This window comes from Rattus norvegicus, chromosome 2 (genome assembly GCF_036323735.1).
Source record: "Rattus norvegicus strain BN/NHsdMcwi chromosome 2, GRCr8, whole genome shotgun sequence".
NCBI lineage: Eukaryota > Metazoa > Chordata > Mammalia > Rodentia > Muridae > Rattus > Rattus norvegicus.
In genome coordinates, this window is record NC_086020.1 from 113063218 (window position 1) to 113082238 (window position 19021).

At 42.3% G+C, this 19021-nt stretch overlaps 1 long non-coding RNA gene across 1 annotated transcript; it reads right to left on the reverse strand.

Moving 5' to 3' along the window:
* Nucleotides 1-8952: 8952 nt before the first annotated feature.
* On the reverse strand, nucleotides 8953-16546 carry LOC134485608 (uncharacterized). The gene is made up of 2 exons (XR_010063798.1): nucleotides 16436-16546; nucleotides 8953-9366 (listed from the first exon to the last, which is right to left on the reverse strand). It is a non-coding gene; the product is annotated as an uncharacterized LOC134485608 (long non-coding RNA).
* Between the last annotated feature and the right edge of the window lie 2475 nt (nucleotides 16547-19021).

The window sequence follows — 19021 nt, forward strand, 5'->3', positions numbered from 1 at the left end:
TTTCTGCTCTCTGCCCCTTTCCTCTGCCTTTACCTTACGGCTCTGCTCCTTTCTATCTGCCTCTACTCCTCTACCCCTTCTCTCCCTCTCTTCCCCCAGATAAACTTCCCTTATACCAGGTCTGTCACATGGTGTGATTTCCCAAGAGGGCACCATGGCATGGGCACACCATGTACCCCCTCCTCCTGCTACTGCATTATATTTAATAACAACTTGGAGCAGTGGTTCTCAACCTTCCCAATGCTGTGACCCTTTAATACAGTACCTCATTCTGTGGTGACCCCAGTCATAAAATTATTTTGTTATTGCTCCATAACTGTAATTTTGCTACTGTTATGAGTCATATAAATAAATATCTGATATGCAACCTCTGTGGGGGTCATGACCCACAACCTGAGAACCACTACCTGTTTTCTATGTAGTTCCTGGATGTTATGCTTGATCTATGAAGAAAAATTACAGTGAATTGGCTTACTAAAACAATATTCATTCTAGCGTCATACAAAAGCAAGGTGGGGGTGCAATTTTATCCTCCAAAATCCCTGGAAAGCTAAACATTAGAGTAAACAACATTGGAATTTGAATTAGAAATCAGATTTGAGTCCTCATCCTGCAGCTCAGGTCAACTCATTTCATCTCTTTGGGACTCCATTTTCTCAGAGATGAAGTGAGGTAATAGGTCTTCCTCTAGGAGTAATTAAAAAGAAGCAATGTGAGCATGTTCTTGTTGTTGATGGAATACTGTTTAAATATTGGGTTTAAGTTGAGAAGAAAAGTCAGAAACTCACAAACAATGAGATGCAGGTAAGCTAAATATTGATGGACGTAAGCCAAGAGGGCACAAAAGCGAGCTCTGCTATCCTGAGATGTCACTCCAGATGCACTCTGGAGCCCCTCCATCTCACACTTGCTGACAACACTGTTTCTTACGAATTAGAACAAGCTGCCTCTATGAGGAAGACACTCTTCTTTCACAGATGAGAAGACATTTTCCTGTTCAGGACTAAAGAGTCCATCAGAGTTCAAACAAACAAACCATTAAAATTTACTCCTTTATGTATTTTTCTTTTTATCTTGACTCTGAAACGCTGGATGTGTCAAAAATGCCACAAGGGGAGCTATAGTGAACTGCAGTTCAAGCTTGACTTTACTTGTCAGTCAGATGAACCACAGTCAGAGTCTAGCAGCACCGTCCTGCAGGCAGAGATGGATGTAGGTGCAGGACGGTTCTAATCAGGCCCACACTGGCCCGAAGCTGAGGAGAGAGTGTAGCAACTACAGATCGAATTTAGACTAGCAAAGGCTCCAGCGGCGCTCTGGGGAGCAGGGAGTGAGGCTCACATGACTATTCAAAGGAAGGTCTGATCGTTTTCTCCTTTCTTCTTGGCACTCCTCACAGCGGACAATGAACCTTTGGACTCGGAGCAGCCTTGTGAAAGCAACCTTATTGCCTGTAGGTGGATAAATTCAGGGTAGAGCCCAGATGACGCTTGATGTAACTTGTGTGTAGTTCCGTTTCCTAGACCTCTCTTCAAGGACTCCTTTTATTCCTTTCTATAGAAGCATTTATAAGTTAATATTACCTGTCAAGCAAATGTAGCTCTTTCAGGCTTTCAAAATTTTTGAATACCAAGTTCAGTGGCCTTTTATACGCTGATAAAGTTATAATCACCTTTATGACATCTTATCGCGTTACAGTGAAACCCTTTAGCAGTCATTTACCATGCCCTGAGCTCCTCAGCAATCACTGATTTACTTCCTGTCTCTATGGATTTGCCTATTCTTAATGTTGCATAAACATAGCATTCTGTGATAAGTGGTACTCTCTCTCTCTCTCTCTCTCTTTTTTTTCATTTAGTATGGCATTTTCAAGATTCATCCACACTATAGCCGAAGTCAAGACCTCGCTCATTATTACTGACAAGTAACATTCTACTTTATGGATCTGTCCATTTGTGTTTATCCATCCATCAACACCCAGACATTTGAGCTGCTTCAGTTTTTGACTGTTTCAAATAACATTTCTATGAACATTTGTGTGAGCGTCTTTGGGTGTTTATGTGCTGTCAATTGTTTTGGCAATACTGTGTGATGGTAAATTTTTGACTGTCACCATGATGGAATTGAGGACCACCTAGGATACATGCCTCCTGTCTGTGAAGATGTTTGCAGAGGCAGCGAGGGTTGGGATGGGGGTGGGATGGGGGAAGACTATCCTAAAACATTGCACCATCCACCAGCTAGTGTCCCAGACTGAATAAGAAAGCGAAGGACCACTAGTCCTCATTTCTGCTTCCTGTCTCTGACTCTGAGCATATTATGACCGGCCACCTCACATCCTTGCCCCTTGCCTTCCCCACATGATGGACTATCCCCTCAAAACACGAGTCAAAACAACCCTTTCCTTCCTTAGCTTTTTTTCGTCAGACATTTTGACACAGCAACAGTAAAAGCAACTGATCTGGAAGTCTGGCACCAAGATGGGGTCATTGCTGATATTGACCTGTCCTTGTGGTTCTTGGGACTTTGAAGCAGGTTTCTAGTAGAAATGTGGGGGCTAGAGGAGCCCTACAATGTGCAGAACAGAGTCTGATGGGTCACTTGTAGAAGACCATAAGGCTGAGAGAATTGCAAAGAATAAAGGTCCAGCTCGAGAGGAATCAGAAAGGAGCAATGACTGTACCAGGAACTGAGTGAGGGACTACATGTATCCTATTCAGGCAAGTACTCTTGTTTTATTCTGCCCGTGTCTTGAACTTGAGTAAGTCCAAATTCAAAAGTAATGTTTAGAGGAGGAAACCAGAGAGCATCCAGCCAATGGCTGATCCCTGGTCACTGCTCTTACCCAGAGCCACAGGGAGAAGAAGTAGCAAGAATGCAGATCGATCCATGCTTATCACCCTGTACAAAGCTTAAGTCCAAGTGGATCAAGGACCTCAACATCAAACCAGATACACTCAAACTAATAGAAGAAAAACTAGGGAAGCATCTGGAACACATGGGCACTGGAAAAAATTTCCTGAACAAAACACCAATGGCTTATGCTCTAAGATCAAGAATCGACAAATGGGATCTCATAAAACTGCAAAGCTTCTGTAAGGCAAAGGACACTGTGGTTAGGACAAAACGGCAACCAACAGATTGGGAAAAGATCTTTACCAATCCTACAACAGATAGAGGCCTTATATCCAAACTATACAAAGAACTCAAGAAGTTAGACCGCAGGGAGACAAATAACCCTATTAAAAAATGGGGTTCAGAGCTAAACAAAGAATTCACAGCTGAGGAATGCCGAATGGCTGAGAAACACCTAAAGAAATGTTCAACATCTTTAGTCATAAGGGAAATGCAAATCAAAACAACCCTGAGATTTCACCTCACACCAGTGAGAATGGCTAAGATCAAAAACTCAGGTGACAACAAATGCTGGGGAGGATGCGGAGAAAGAGGAACACTCCTCCATTGTTGTTGGGATTGCAGACTAGTACAACCATGCTGGAAATCAGTCTGGAAGTTCCTCAAAAAATTGGACATTGAACTGCCCGAGGATCCAGCTATACCTCTCTTGGGCATATACCCAAAAGATGCCCCAACATATAAAAAAGACACGTGCTCCACTATGTTCATCGCAGCCTTATTTATAATAGCCAGAAGCTGGAAAGAACCCAGATGCCCTTCAACAGAGGAATGGATACAGAAAATGTGGTACATCTACACAATGGAATATTACTCAGCTATCAAAAACAATGACTATGAAATTCGTAGGCAAATGGTTGGAACTGGAAAATATCATCCTGAGTGAGGTAACCCAATCACAGAAAAGCACACATGGTATGCACTCATTGATAAGTGGCTATTAGCCCAAATGCTTGAATTACCCTAGATGCCTAGAACAAATGAAACTCAAGACGGATGATCAAAATGTGAATGCTTCACTCCTTCTCTAAAAGGGGAACAAGAATACCCTTGGTAGGGAATAGAGAGGCAAAGATTAAAACAGATACAGAAGGAACACCCATTCAGAGCCTGCCCCACATGTGGCCCATACATATACAGCCATCCAATTAGACAAGATGGATGAAGCAAAGAAGTGCAGACCGACAGGAGCTGGATGTAGATCGCTCCTGAGAGACACAGCCAGAATACAGCAAACACAGAGGCGAATGCCAGCAGCAAACCACTGAACTGAGAATAGGACCCCCGTTGAAGGAATCAGAGAAAGAACTAGAAGAGTTTGAAGGGGCTTGAGACCCCATATGTACAACAATGCCAAGCAACCAGAGCTTCCAGGGACTAAGCCACTACCTAAAGACTATACATGGACTGACCCTGGACTCTGACCTCATAGGTAGCAATGAATATCCTAGTAAGAGCACCAATGGAAGGGGAAGCCCTGGGTCCTGCTAAGACTGAACCCCCAGTGAACTAGACTGTTGGGGGGAGGGCAGCAATAGGGGGAGGATGGGGAGGGGAACACCCATAAAGGAGGGGAGGGAGAGGGATTAGGGGGATGTTTGCCCTGAAACCGGGAAAGGGAATAACACTCGAAATGTAAATAAGAAATACTCAAGTTAATAAAAAAATTAAAAAAAAAAAAAGAAGTAGCAAGTGACTGGAAAGATATGAGAAGGTGGCCAGATTAGAGAAGAACAGATCATGAGACTCTAAAGCCATAGCCCCAATTGTGTAAGGGATTAACCCCATTAAACCGAAACCTTGTATTCTTTACGGACACAATAGGAAAGTTCGTCTGAAGAGGAGACCTTATTTACTAATTTTTAAAGCCTTTAATTTATAATTTATAAAAAAGGAAATTTATTTGGAAGAGCTAAAACCACTAAAGCGGTTCAGCAACAACTACCTAGTAAGTGTTTTCTCAGGCAGCTGCTATGGCTACAGAAGCCAGTACAACTACAGTAGAGAAAGGCCTCACTCTACCTTTAGATGGTGGTAGAATTTGGCAGTGTTATTATATATACTATATAACATATAGTATATAAAACCTACATGGTGTAAGTTTAATAGGCTGAAAATGTATGTAAAAGGTCATAGAGACTCAGCTATCCTTTCTAGAAAGGCCCTGAGGTGACAATGCACAGCAGGGCTAGATTCCCAGCAATGGGGCTATGGAGGTTGGAATGACAATGGCCGCCCATGGGTTTAGAGGATTAGAAGCTGGGCCTTGCAGAGTAGGTGTTTATCTGGTGGTAGAGTTTGAGCTTTCAAGACTCTCCCCGCACCCATTGTTCTTCCTCTGCCTCCTACTTGTGGATCAAGATGGGAGTTTTCAGGGGTTCTGCTGTCATGCCCTTGTTCTCTCATCATGGATTCCAACCCCCTGAAACTGCAAACCAAGTAAATGCTTTCTTTTATAAGTTGCCTTAGTCATGCTGTTTAGTCATAGCAATAGAAAAGAGGCTAAGACAGAGGATCCTAGGGGCCGCTGCTTGAAGCTACACATGGGAAATCTAAGTTACAGTGGACATCTGAGGGTGCTCAGCTTTGAGATTCAATCCACATCACAACAGACATTTATTCCCTTCCTTCCTCTTCTGGGTGCTTTGTTTTGATTCCTCTATTTCCTCAGTAAATCTTTCTCTTAAAAAGTAAAGGCAATTTGCTTGTATAAGGATAAGACATATGGACCATGGAAATGAATACTTGTAGAGAACCATCAAATCCTGAGTGAAAGTGTGCTGTTGACATAGGCATGTTCATGCATGCAAGGACCCTGATGCCTCAGACCCATGGGAAATTGCAAAGCCTTCCCTTGGTTAGGATCAGGGAAGTGGCAACACCTTTCCTCCCGGTCTACCAACGTTGATCGTGCATCCAGAAAATATCTAGAGTAGTTTTGCCTCCTCAAGATATTTATGACCTGAAGACCGTTCCATGCTAAAATTGTTCTTAGATTAGCTAAACCTGTCTCAGGGTTCAGCTGTATACCATGAACCCACCTCCTTGGTTCAGACATATCAAAATCACCTTCTTGATGTACAACTGTATATAATAAACACACTCGTCTTCCAGGGTGCTGAGGCTGCTCTGAGAGCCCACTCCACCCAGTGCATCCCAGATTTCCTGTGTGCCTATGAATTAGGAATTCCTTCATTCTCTTGCCACTCCCAGGCAAGTCATGCTGGACATGGCAAATAATTATCCTTTTAGGGCAGATCAGTTGACTCTAAACACAACTCCTATATTGTCCTTGTTTCTTTTCCAGTTGCTGTGACAACTTATCACCTTATCAAAACAAAACAAAACAACAACAACAACACAACAAGCCAAGGGAGGAAGGGTTTTCTTGAGCTTACAGTCCTAGCTAGAGTCCGTGATTGGAGAGAAAGCAAGGGAGCAGAAACTTGGAGAAGCTAGCCACACCCACAGTCAAGGGCAGAGAAAGAGTGTGTGTGCATTCTTATGCTGACTATACATCGTCTATGTCTATAGTCCAGGATCCAAACCCAGGGAATGGTGCCACACAGAATGGGTTGAGACTTTCTATACAGTTAACATTAGCAAGACAGTATCCTACAGATGTGCCCACAGACCAACCTAAGAGAGAGAGAGAGAGAGAGAGAGAGAGAGAGAGAGAGAGAGAGAGAGAGAGAGAGGTGGTGGTGGTGCATGCCTTTAATCCCAGGACTCTGGAGGCAGAGGCAAAAAGATCTGAGTGTGAGGCCAGCCTGGTCAATAGAGCAAGTTCCAGAATAGCCAGAGCTACACAGAGAAACCCTGTCTCGAAAGTCAGAGATTGAGTCCAGATTGTGAGTCCAGACTATGTCAAGTTGATATAACTATGTTTACTTCTTTCTCATTTCATGCATTTGCTTGACCATTCAAAACAAATCTCATATTTCCTATGTGAACTTTCTTTTACCTGAAAGCTAGCTATATAGAAATAAATTTAATATATAGGCTTGTATTATAAAATCTCTATCTCCAGATATGTATACAAAAGAACTTGCAATCGTGTATAAGAAGAGCTACACCTAGTAGGAACCATATGAATACAGGCAATGAAGACAGGCAAGTTGGGAGATGAAGGCTCCTCAAATATTGGTGTGGCAGAATTCTACCTTATGATACAATGTGCAAAGGAGACAAGGACACACAGACACATAGACACACACACACAGACACACAAACACAGACACAGGCACAGTCTCTCTCTCTCTCTCTCTCTCTCTCTCTCTCTTCTCTCTCTCTTTCTTCAACTTGGGTCAAACAACGTACTGTTGTCTTCTTTCCTTTCCTTCTCTGGAGACTAGCTTTTAAACCATAGTCCACACATCAACATGTTAGACTACATACAACCTCACACTGCTAAGTCAACCTAATGTGTATCTGTTGCTGTGGGTTCAAGTCCTAAACCTTAATGCCTATGAAAATTTATTTGGAAATAGGCAATGTTGTATATTCAGGTCATTCTGAATGGAGCATGGGCTGGATTTCATATAAGAACAAGAAGAGGATTTGAGCAAAGACACAGGCACAGCCAGGGAAGAATACAGTAGAGTAGAGGTGGAGATGGAGACAGGAATGGTGCAGCTGGAAGCCAGGGTATGCCAACAGTTGCCAACAAGCACAAGAGGCTGGGAGAGGGCTCTGCTGAAACTGATGTCAGATTTCAGAGCACCAGGATTGTGAGAGGGTAAAGTCCTGTTGCTGTGAGCCACCAGATTTGTGGTAATTTTTTATGACCACCTTTGAAACTCAGAAACCTACAGATGTCTCCCCTGCTCCCCCAAGTATCCACAGTTTGTTCTTAGCTCTCTCTCTGGGAAAAGGTCCCTACTCAGAACATGCCTTTTCAAGCAATGTTTAAAAAAGAATGAGATGTAATCTTTATGGAGTGAAAGAGGATAAGCAGAAGGAGTTAAGGATAAAGAAGAGTGCCAAGGGGCAAGCAGGTCAGTAAGTGTGGGCATCAGCAGCACGACAGCTGGCCGTCTTGGACAGACCCTGCTTCCAGCTGAGTGGAGCTAGGTTGGACCAACATTCCCAGCTGCTGCGTGAGACAGGTGTCCTAAAACCAGCCTGCCTTGGACAATTGGAAAGGTCACCCAAGGTTGAGGCAGAAGCCGGGGCTGGATGTAGCCAATCAGGGTCTTGCTGGGCAGGCATCTGATGGCTTCCATCCTACCTCAGCAGGGATTGGGGTTTGTTTTTTGCTTGCTGAGGGTCAGATGGAATTTCCTGAAAAGTCCTGTTCAATGCAATTTCTCAATTTCAGTCTGCAACTGAACCTTCACTCAGTCATTAGAAAGCACTAGAAAGCACTCTGTTCCATTCCCTCTGCCCCACCACCCATATCTCAAGATTGAAGCCAAGTCCCACTAGAAATCAAGGCTCACTCATGACCCTCTTGAGGTGAACAGGAATATGGACATTTCACTGGTCATTCAGAGAAGTCCAGGGGACAGGGTTTCTGTGGTTCGAAGCAGCCATGGCTTCTCCCTCAACCGTAGATGAGGAGAAGAAAACCAGGGACCATGTGCTGTTTTAACTAAAATTCCAACCTGTACAAGGCCAGTAGATAATTATAAAATTTTCTTCTAGGATCATGACTGAGATCCCTCTCTTCACAGGGCTCCAAACAAAGCCTCTGAAATTTTAAGTCAGTGACCCATTAGTGGTGGTTAGAGGGACAGAAATGGCCATAGGAAGGCATGGAAAGGAAGAATCGATTGCATAGACTCATGAGGCCTGTGAAGGTTTACTCTATGCTGCCTGCTGGGAGTGGAGTGGGGCAGAGAAGAACGCATAAGAAGAGTGAAAAGATCACAGTTAAAATATAATCTGTATTCACAACCAGTTTTTGGTACCTCATTGTACCCTCACTCCTCTACACTTGACCTCTACTCCCAAATCATTAGTAAACTAGGATCTCCCTAAGATCTGAATGTATAATCCCAGTTCAAAGTTAATGAATGATTTCGAGGCTCTTGGTAGGCATTTCCAAATTACTCTTCTGATATAATATAGGATTGGTTAGGAGAGTGACCATATCATGTCTAGTTTTCAGTGTTGAATATTGTTTTTTCTTATTCTTTTCCCACTTTGGTTGCTGATGAGGGCCATTCTGTTTTAAGTTTTATGACAGCCAATGGGCTGTTTAACATACCCCAATTCATTTCACCTTGATGATTTTAGATGTTTGGACTGACTTTTCCATCTTCAGAGCCAGTTTTAACCACGAGACGTGCTTTAGCAGGGAAATATGAAGCATCAAGAGTCAAGCCATGATGTTCCACACTCCATAATCTCCATCTGTGTGATCAAAGGGAGTCAGGATGGATCTTCCATCATCCAAGGACCCACTGAGGACCAGAGTTCTTCAGCTAAATCATACTTGGAAAAGGTCTGAGGAAGAAATAAGCATTAAACATCACTGAAAATCAGAATCAATTGTTATTGCAACACCGCTGATATTAGCCTCACTGATGCAATTCTGTGTGTGTGTGTGTGTGTGTGTGTGTGTGTGTGTGTGTGTGTGTGTGTGTGACAGCAAGGTAAAAGACTAATCAATATCATTGTACTTTCCAAAAATGCATAGGTTAGTGTCAACTGTAAGTGAGTCTAGAACCAAGGAAAGCATATGCTTTTATTACCAATGGCTTTCCAATTGGAAGATGGTTTCATCATTCATTTTTATAATCAGAGTGAAGAAAGGGACTTTTTTGATTTGTGTGATGGCTCACTTTAATTGTGATCTTGACACAACCAAGAATTATACGGGAAAGAAGACTCAATGAGAGATTGCTTACATTGGCTTAGCTTATGGGCATATCTGTAGGGACTAAGTTAATCGATATGGGAAACTCCAGTTCACTATGGGCAGTACCATTCTTTAGTAAGGGAGTCCTGATTTTTTTTGAGTTGAGAAATCAAGCAAGCATGAATATATTCTTCATTTCTCTCTGTTCTTGACTGTGGATGTAGCATGACCAGAGCTATTTGAAATTCCTGCTCTAATTTCCCTGAGATGATGGACTACATGACCTGGAATTATAAATTAAATAAGCCCCCTTTTCCCCTAACTAGCTTTTGATCAGGATATTTTATCACAACAACAGAAATGAAACAAAGACAAATTACATGAATAAAGTAAACCATAGGTTTTATGAAAGTAGTACCAGAAATTCAAAACAAAAGAAACCCCAAGACATCAAGCTGACTCTCCTTTTTCAAGTCTATTCATTACTATCTATCTCTTATGATCCCTTTCTGTTTTACTCTTGGTCTCCTGCTGCTGCTGCACGTGGAACACTTCGTTCAGTGTGGTTTAGCAGACATGCCCTTGTGCTGTTCTTAGGAAGAAAAGTTTTGAGAAGTGTCACGGAAGACATCTTTTGGCAATCAAGCTTTTGCCAAGGAATGGAACATTTTGTATTCGGATCCCAAGCAAAGTTACTTTTCTTTTCGAAATAAAGAGATTAAGCTATCTTCCCCAAGGCCACAACAGCACAACTACACTCAGGAGGTGTAGGGAGTAAGATGGAGCTATGGTGGTGGGAGGAGAGAAGTTACATATATCGCAGGAATGTGATACACTCTGCACACAGATCAGAAATCTCCTGAAGGAATCAAGGACATCAGAGGAGAGACCCTTAGCACTGGGCCCACAATTGGAGTCAGAATTCAAAGAGAAGCTACAGAGCTTAAACACTGCAAGGAGGAAAAGAGCACTCCTTAGGCAAGTAAGCATACTCATCTTGAAAATAATAATATAAATCCCAGCATGGATAGAGAAGTGTCTCTCAGAGCCCCACACCTAGATCAGGTTCACAGCTGAACGTTGGTGACTTTGGGGACAGAGGGAATCACTTTTCTTGAGAGGTATGGCCCCTAGAAAGTTGTGTATGATCCAGTGGGTGCCCCTTCACCCAAGTACATATTGGGACCACAAACTGGACTCAGTGGCTTAAAACTACAAAAGGACATGAACGTAGGAGGAGGTCAAGATGGTGTGGGGCATGGGGTGGAGGTAGGGGCACATGGGGAAGAACTGGAAAGGGGAGTATGAGGAGGAAAAAATCAACACACATTGGATACATTCGTGAAATCCTTGGGATATATAGAATTTTTAAAAAATATGATTTTTTTGAGTGGCATTCTCAATTGTGAGACAAAAAATTTTGGCATAGGTGAACATACTTCATATGAGTTCAATCATTCTCAAAAGTTGTTTTCCAACTTGAAAATTTTCAATTACCAGAAAGTTTATGGGTATTGTTCTATAGAAATCTACAGATGGTTGACTGATAGAGTCTTCATGTGAGTGCCACAGTCAAAATTCTAGTCTCACAATTCGATATCATACTTATATACCATGTCCATATACATGTGTCTCCGCTAAATCATGCTTTGGGGAACAGTACTGCTGTAGAGGTAAAGAGCTATGGTTGAGGCATTAGCCATTTGTTTTTTGCTGTTGTAGTATTTACAGAGGCCTTAAAGGGACTAATAAAGAAAATAATCAAATATTAAATAAATTATTAAAGAGTTATAAATAAAAATGTGTTAGCTTCAAATTTCAAAATAAATGAACACACAGCATTTTTAAACATGCGAATCACTGGAAGAATTTGTATGTCAAGATTTTCTAAAGCTTTTGTTTTTAAGAGAGTTTTAATGAGCATAAAAAGGAATTTTTGGTTTTCAAAAATCAGAGCATGATTTGGGCTATGGGTAGAGCTCAGTGATAGGACAGTTGTCTAGCATCCCTATAGGTGGGCTTGATCCCTAGCACGAAAAAGAAAAAATAAGAGCATGAGAGAACTTGCTTGCTGGGTTTTATATAATCACAGAACATCTATTAGACACTGTGAGTGTATGGATAGAAAAAGAAACTACAGTTCTGCTTCTGGAGGGTATAATGAAAACCTCCACAAAACATGGTAAGTTCTCTTCATGTATGTTTGTGAATTAGGACCAGTACCTATAGGTCCTGAGATTGACTTAAAGGCTATGCCTTAACAACAATGGTTAACATTGGTTGAGTGTTACTACAAGACAATTTACATATGTCACCTTCATTTAACCTTGTCAAGTTAGGTGGAGTAGACTCTTACATGATGGTCCTTACCTAATCCTTCTTTCCAATATTCATATTCTTGTGTGCCCCCTTCCCATACAGGTTTTGTTTCTTGCTTGAGATTTTGCTTGGCCAACAGGGATATTAGAAAACACAATACAAGCAGAGGCTGGGCAAATGTGGGGAACATTACATTTGCCCTCTCAAGACAATGTTACCACTACTTAAGGAACACAGACTAAGTTGCTAGCTGAGAAGATACAGGAGGCTCTGCAGGATGAGAGGCTGTCTTGGACTTTTTTTTATTAAGCTCCAACTGAATGTTGAATGACAGCTGCAATGGAAGTGGCTTGAAGAAATCCTAACAGACTACTAAGACAGTAATTGTGGTTTGAAGCAGCACACCATGGAGTGGTTTATACTGTGGCAATAGACGTCTGAACTATGAGCAATACAATTTAAAAAACAAAGGTATGCTAGTTGGGCTCAGCGATATTAAATACATTATCAAGATCCTTTACTAAGATTATAGCCCTAGATATACCCCAAAGTACCATGTTCTCTTCATTGCAGGCTCCCCTAAATTGCAGGTCTGCATATTTCCTTGGCTCTCTCATGGACATCTCAAACCAAACTCTTGAACCCCGTCCCTCAATATTCTCCTCCTCCCTCTAAGTCTCTGATTTGAGAACCCAACATGAGTGCCCTTCTTATTGCTTCTGCTATATATCTGGAGCCAGCATGATTTGTCTTTACTCTCGTTTTCCAACCAATGTTAGAATACACATCAGCACCTGGTCCCTGCTGTTCACAACATTTCCTTGGTCACCATGGTTCCAGCTAGGATGAAGAACTGCTATAATAGCATCCAGGAGGCAAGGGGACAGGAATGAATGGTCCCAGAGACATTGGGAAGACTGAGAGGTCTGATATAACAGCTCTTGTAGACAACCTGCCCCAGCACTCTCCTTTATCCTCAGGAAATGAGGCTAGGGTCTGTCAGAAAGAGAGGCCAGCTAGCTAGTTCTCCTCTTTCACAGATGCTGTACTCATCTTGAGAAAAGCAGTTTGTCTGTGTGTCACAACCCCTGCCATTAACTCAGCAAGGTCATTGGACATTTAACTTGGAAGAAGATTCCAAAGGGAGGCGACTAAGGTCTTGAATAAGCCCAGCCCCTTTCTCTGCACTCTGGTGGGTTTCCTTGGGATTTTAATGGTTCCTTCCTCAAGAGCAGCCATCTGGACAGGGGAAGGTTAATTGACTAGAGGAGGCCATGACTTCCAATAGAGAATGTTCTTTACAAAAAGAAAAGAAAAGCACCAGGATGTGCGAACTCAATAAATAATTCATTGGACTGCCTATCACAGACTAATAGAAAAATACTGTAGTAGGTCCGCATGCCAATCAACCTGCAGCTAGTTAAACAAACATCCTGTGCACACATCACTTGTAAAGCCCAGATTTATACATTAATTGCATGTTTTACCCAGGAAAAGTATAATGTCTAGTAACTTCACTTTAGAGACTATTAAAATCTCATGGCCTTGAAAAGGTTGCCTGACATCTTGTAGGCCAGATCCAGGGCTGAGGAGACATGTCCCCTGCCAGTGAATGTACAATAGCCAAGCACTCAAGTGTCACTTTGGCTACATTTACATTCATTGCCCTTACAAGGAACACTGAGAACTTCGGTCCTCTTGGGTCTCCAGGAATCCTCTGGACGTCAGTGGGGACACAGCCACAGCAGCAGAGGTAAAGTGAGCATCTGCAAGGATCCCGGATTCCGTTCCACCATCTCTCATTTACACTAAGTCCTTTCTTCATGATTTTGTAGGATTTGAAATGCAAACGGGACACAGACAATAATAAAGTAGGTCCTAATACTGTCTAGTAATTGTGCTAAATGACTCATGTACTTCTTATTGTCCCCTCTTGGTCCTGACAACAGACACTACCCTGGGTAAGATGACAAACTGAAAGAACAGACCTCCTGAAATAAAGCATTCAGGGAACACATTACCTCTCTGGTCTCTGACAATCCCAATTTGAGGGACACTCTAACAAGGACCTTGGCTATGCTTTTGAAATGTGTCAAGCTTGTGAAAGCAGTGACACTATGAATTGGCTTCAGATCCAGGGGACAGACAGCCAACAAGGCAACAAAATGCAGCCAGTGCTCCTCCCTGGACTGGATGCTGGACCAGAAGAGAGGTACAAACGAAGACACATGGGACTGCAGGTCAGGAAATGAGAATGAGGTTTCACTATGCTGACTGGCTGGTGTTGGTCATTTCTCTGTGGCAGGAAGTTAGGGGGCAGGGACCCCATGAAGGTTATTAAGAAAATTTTATAACATTTTTCTAACTTCATAATTGAAAAAAAAAACCTACCTGAAAATAAAGTTGGAAATAACAAAAGAGGGAACAAAATGAAAGGAAAACACAAACTATGTTTTCCACTGGGAGTTCAGGATCCTGAGGAAATGATGTTCTTAGAGCAGCTGAGGATAGCTCTCAGAGTGTATCTGTGGAATGTCTTACCCAGAAGATCAATTGCTCTCATGGGTGAATGACTGATGGAGTCAGAAGAGAATGGAGAGGTTCATGCAGAAAAGACACTTGAAACACAGACAGGCATGGGAACCCTGGATCACACTATTGGCAACTAGAAAACTGGTAAAGGAACCTGGGTACGGCTTCCACCGCACTTTTCATTTCTGAAAGAGGTCATGTCAAGGTGGAACTCAAGCCTGGAATCAACAGCAGAGACTGCTCACTGGCCACGTGACTTGGCCCACTTGCCAGAGAGCTGCTTCTGGAGGCAGAGCATCAGTCACGGGTCACTCCTTTAGTTGATATTTTATCGAGGGTTCCCAACACCATGTGCTACTGGAAGGACTAAAGGTGCAACACTTATCAAAAATCAAAATGCGATCTTCACACCCTCATAGACAGACCTGGACACTGCACCAGACTCTCTCACAACTGACCCACATGACCTTGGGATACATGGCAGTACTTCTCCCAGACTTGATCTGCAGCTCTGCACCAGAGGGAAGATAACAATTATTCAGAAGACGTTCTGGGTATAAAGAAGTGACATCTAAGTTCTTAGCATAAATGTGTGGCTTGTAAATAATCAGTAAATATTACTAGTATTCTTTTCTCTTTAGACCAGGGATTATTTCAGTTATACATGCTTGTGGGGATATCTGGGTACACTCAGAAATTCTGTAGACTCTTTCTAAATGCGTCAAAAAGCTCACATTTAGAAAGGTTGGCTTTTCCAGCGGAGTAATTTTCCATTTCCCATTCCATTTCCTTGCTATTTTCAAAAGTAGATAAACAATAAAAAGAAGGGCAAGGAGGGCTTACAAACTTGGTGCTAGTGAAGAATTCAAATGGGAGTTGTAAAATGCAGATTGTCAGATGGGTTCTATCTAGATTCAAATGAGCCTTTTGTGGACGCTGGCTGCATCATCTTTTCACCGGCATAATTTGGACGCTGCTTTAGCCATCCCCCATTCTTTCCACAATGGAGAGTCTAATAGATAACTGTACACACAACAGACTGAGCAGAGCCCACGATTGCTGCAGGAGGGAGCCTCTCGAGCTTCCTTCTTTGGTATGGTACCCCGATACTATGACCTTTGTCCCCGTTACAGGGTGATTATTGGCTGGCTCTCCAGGAAGCAAGGACAGATGGAAACCTACTTTCTTCCCCTTCTTTCATTTCCTATAACACTCAGCAGGGCTTGAAACAAAGGATGTCCTCATAGAGTGTACATTAAACAAATTCATTTTGAAGAATGAAACTTACGACCCAATCCTAAATAAAGCCCAGGGACAGTGAGGAACAACCTTGATTCATTCAGAAGTTGATCTTTCCATGTACAAGTGATCCAAAAAAGGTTCACCATTTTCGTTTCGTTGTCAGGGGAATGTAAGTGAACACTGTAGTAAGTTACCATTCTGCCTGAGTCTGAATAACTTTACTAGAGAGGCAAAAATAATAAAAATTGATGAAGATGCAGACAGAACTGCTATATATTTTGTTGGTTGGAATGTAAATAAGTAAACTATTATTGAAGGAGAGTATGAAAATTTAAAAATCAAACTTAGTATGTGAGCCAGCTATCTCATTATTGGGTATAAGCCCAAAGTCAGTATATCAAAGACACAGTGTGCTCACAGTATTCTTCACAACAGCTAAGATACACAGTCAGCCAAAGGGTCCCCTGTCAGATGAATGGATACAGAAAGAGGGATCTCTACACACAATAGAACATCATTCAGTCACACCACGCATGAAACACTGTCCTCTGCAGCAACGTGGATGGAGCTGGAAGACATTGTAAAGTGACAAGCCAGGCACAGAAAGTCTACACGGCATACCTTCACTCCCATGTGCCTCATGGTGGTCAAGAGAACAGTAACAACCACACAGGTGTGAAGTATGTGTGTAGGGAGGGGGGACACAGGGAGTCGGATCATAGTCACCAAGCTACTGTTAGCGAGGTGAACGTTCTAGACTTCCATCCTACATTCCGGACAACAGTGACTCCAGTCAACTGTAAAACACTCTCTATAATTCATGCTTTGATTGTGCGTCTACGTAGAGTATGGAGGGGAGGATGTTGCAAGCATGCCAAGTCACTCCTGTGTCAGGATCATGGGACAGTTTTCAGGAATCAATTCTCTCCTTTTACCATAGGGGGTTCCAGGCTCTGAGCTCAGTCTGTCTGTCTGTCTATCTATCTATCTATCTATCTATCTATCTATCTATCTATCTATCTATCTATCTATCTTTGTGGTCTGTTTTTATACAGAGAGAGAGAGAGAGAGAGAGAGAGAGAGAGAGAGAGGAAGAGAGTATCAGATCCCATCACAGATGGTTGTGAGCTACCATGTGGTTGCTGGGAATTTAACTCAGGACCTCTGCAAGACTAACCAGTGCTCTTAACCTCTGAGCCATCTTTCCAGGTCCCACAACTTTTATATACTTTGCATAGAACTAGAAAAGAGGAGTTCAAAAATTCCCAGTACAGAAAAACAAACAAACAAACAAACAAACGAACAAACAAACAAACACAAACTGCTTACAGAGATACACCGAATCACTTTGACTGGATCATTGCCTACTGGAGACAAGTATCACTTCATCAAATATTCCTCCACAAACATGCACAATAACCATGTCAATTACAAGTTGCACATTTCTGTCTGGATGCAAATGCTTGAGACTTAAACAACTAATATGCAAATGGGTTTCACATATTTCCTGTGTAAAAAAAATCTCAGTGAGAGTTGGAGAAATTTGAGGGTCAAGTCTAATAATCTCCTTTAGAAAAATGTCACTAAATTAACCCAATTATGAATCTGAATCCATTTGGTTAGAAATCTGGCCTCAGAATTAGTGGGACATTTGGTTTTATATATTTTCATATTCCTTGATAATCACAGACAGTTGCACATTTTTTTTCTTTTCTTTTCTTTTTTTTTTTTCCGGAGCTGGGGACTGAACCCAGGGCCTTGTGCTTGCTAGGCAAGCACTCTACCACTGAGCTAAATCCCCAACCCCTGGTTGCACATTTTTTTTTAAGTGCCCCAGATGACTTTACAGGACAGCTGGCCTTAAGTCATGCTGCAAAGAGTTCTGTAGTCAAGTACCCAGCCTACTAGCTCATGGCATGTGTCAGGCCCAGATTTAAATTCTTTGAGAAAAGAACCTGTGTGGCTGCAGTTGGGTCAGGGATGTGCTTCAGTCCCAGTCAACTTGTCTTCAGCAGGAACCCATAATGTAAACAAGCTTGCTAAGGTCCCATGCCTGTGACAATCCAAGGCAGCACTTACAAAATATACATGGGAACCCTAGTATCTTAGACTGGCATTTAACTTGCACATGTTGCAAAATAATGAAAGAAAGCTTGGAAAGATATAGGCCATGTAAGACTTATAGAAGCAGTGACAGGAAGGGGTGACCTGGGGGAGGGGAGGTGGAAAAGTCAGGCGACAAAAAGGTAGCATAGGTACCCTCCCATCACATTATTAAAAGATATTACAAATTTGGCTATGAGCTGCCTTGTTTCAAACAACACACACACACACACACACACACACACACACAGAGGGAGGGAAGGAGGGAAGGAGGGAAGGAGGGAGAGGGAGGGAGGGGGGAGGGAGGGAGAGAGAGAGAGAGAAAGATTGAAACAGAAAGGAGTTAAGCGATAAAGTAAAAACCAAGGCATGCTAATCTTCTAAGCCAATTACCAGCAGCAGAAAGGCAAGTTCCTCTGAAGGTGATTTCTCAGTTATAGGGTGGGGCCTAGTCTGTAGCTTAGTGAGTCACTGATCACCGTGCAGGAACAAGGGCAGTGAACTGATAAAGCCTCAAGCCAAAGCCAATCTCGGACAGAGGGAGAGTACAGAGAGCGTGTGTACTGTGATCACTGTAGGTGCTCAGAACTCTTCGCAGTCTCCTTCAGTCAAAATAGTGTTTATTTTTAATAAAAAGAAATTCTATACTTAAAATTTCCCTCAATCACTCTCCTTCTGCCCTCCAACCATAGCCCCTCACTCCTACCACAAACCTTTTATTGCCGAAGTCGGTTGTTTACTTACACACCAATCGTTTAGTTAACTAGACAGAAACTACACCAGAGCTAGTCTTCACAGAATATCAAGGAAGTTGTTTGAGGTTCTCTATGCGGCAAACATTAGTCAGTCCACAGAAGAAAGATGGGTTGGCGTCTGAGTTGTGGAAGTGAATGGAAGGGAAACCTTGTGTGGCAATCAGAACCATTAGAACTCACTTTTCAAAAGCCTGTGTCCTTATATCCATCTACCTAAACCTGTCTCCAGTGCCAAGTGTCTCCTGAGTTCTCATTATTTAGTAATAGGCAAATAAATAGGTAACTTCTATTTCCTTTAATTGTGTAGACTCAATATAGTAAATAAACAAATTTATCCGTCACTGCCAAA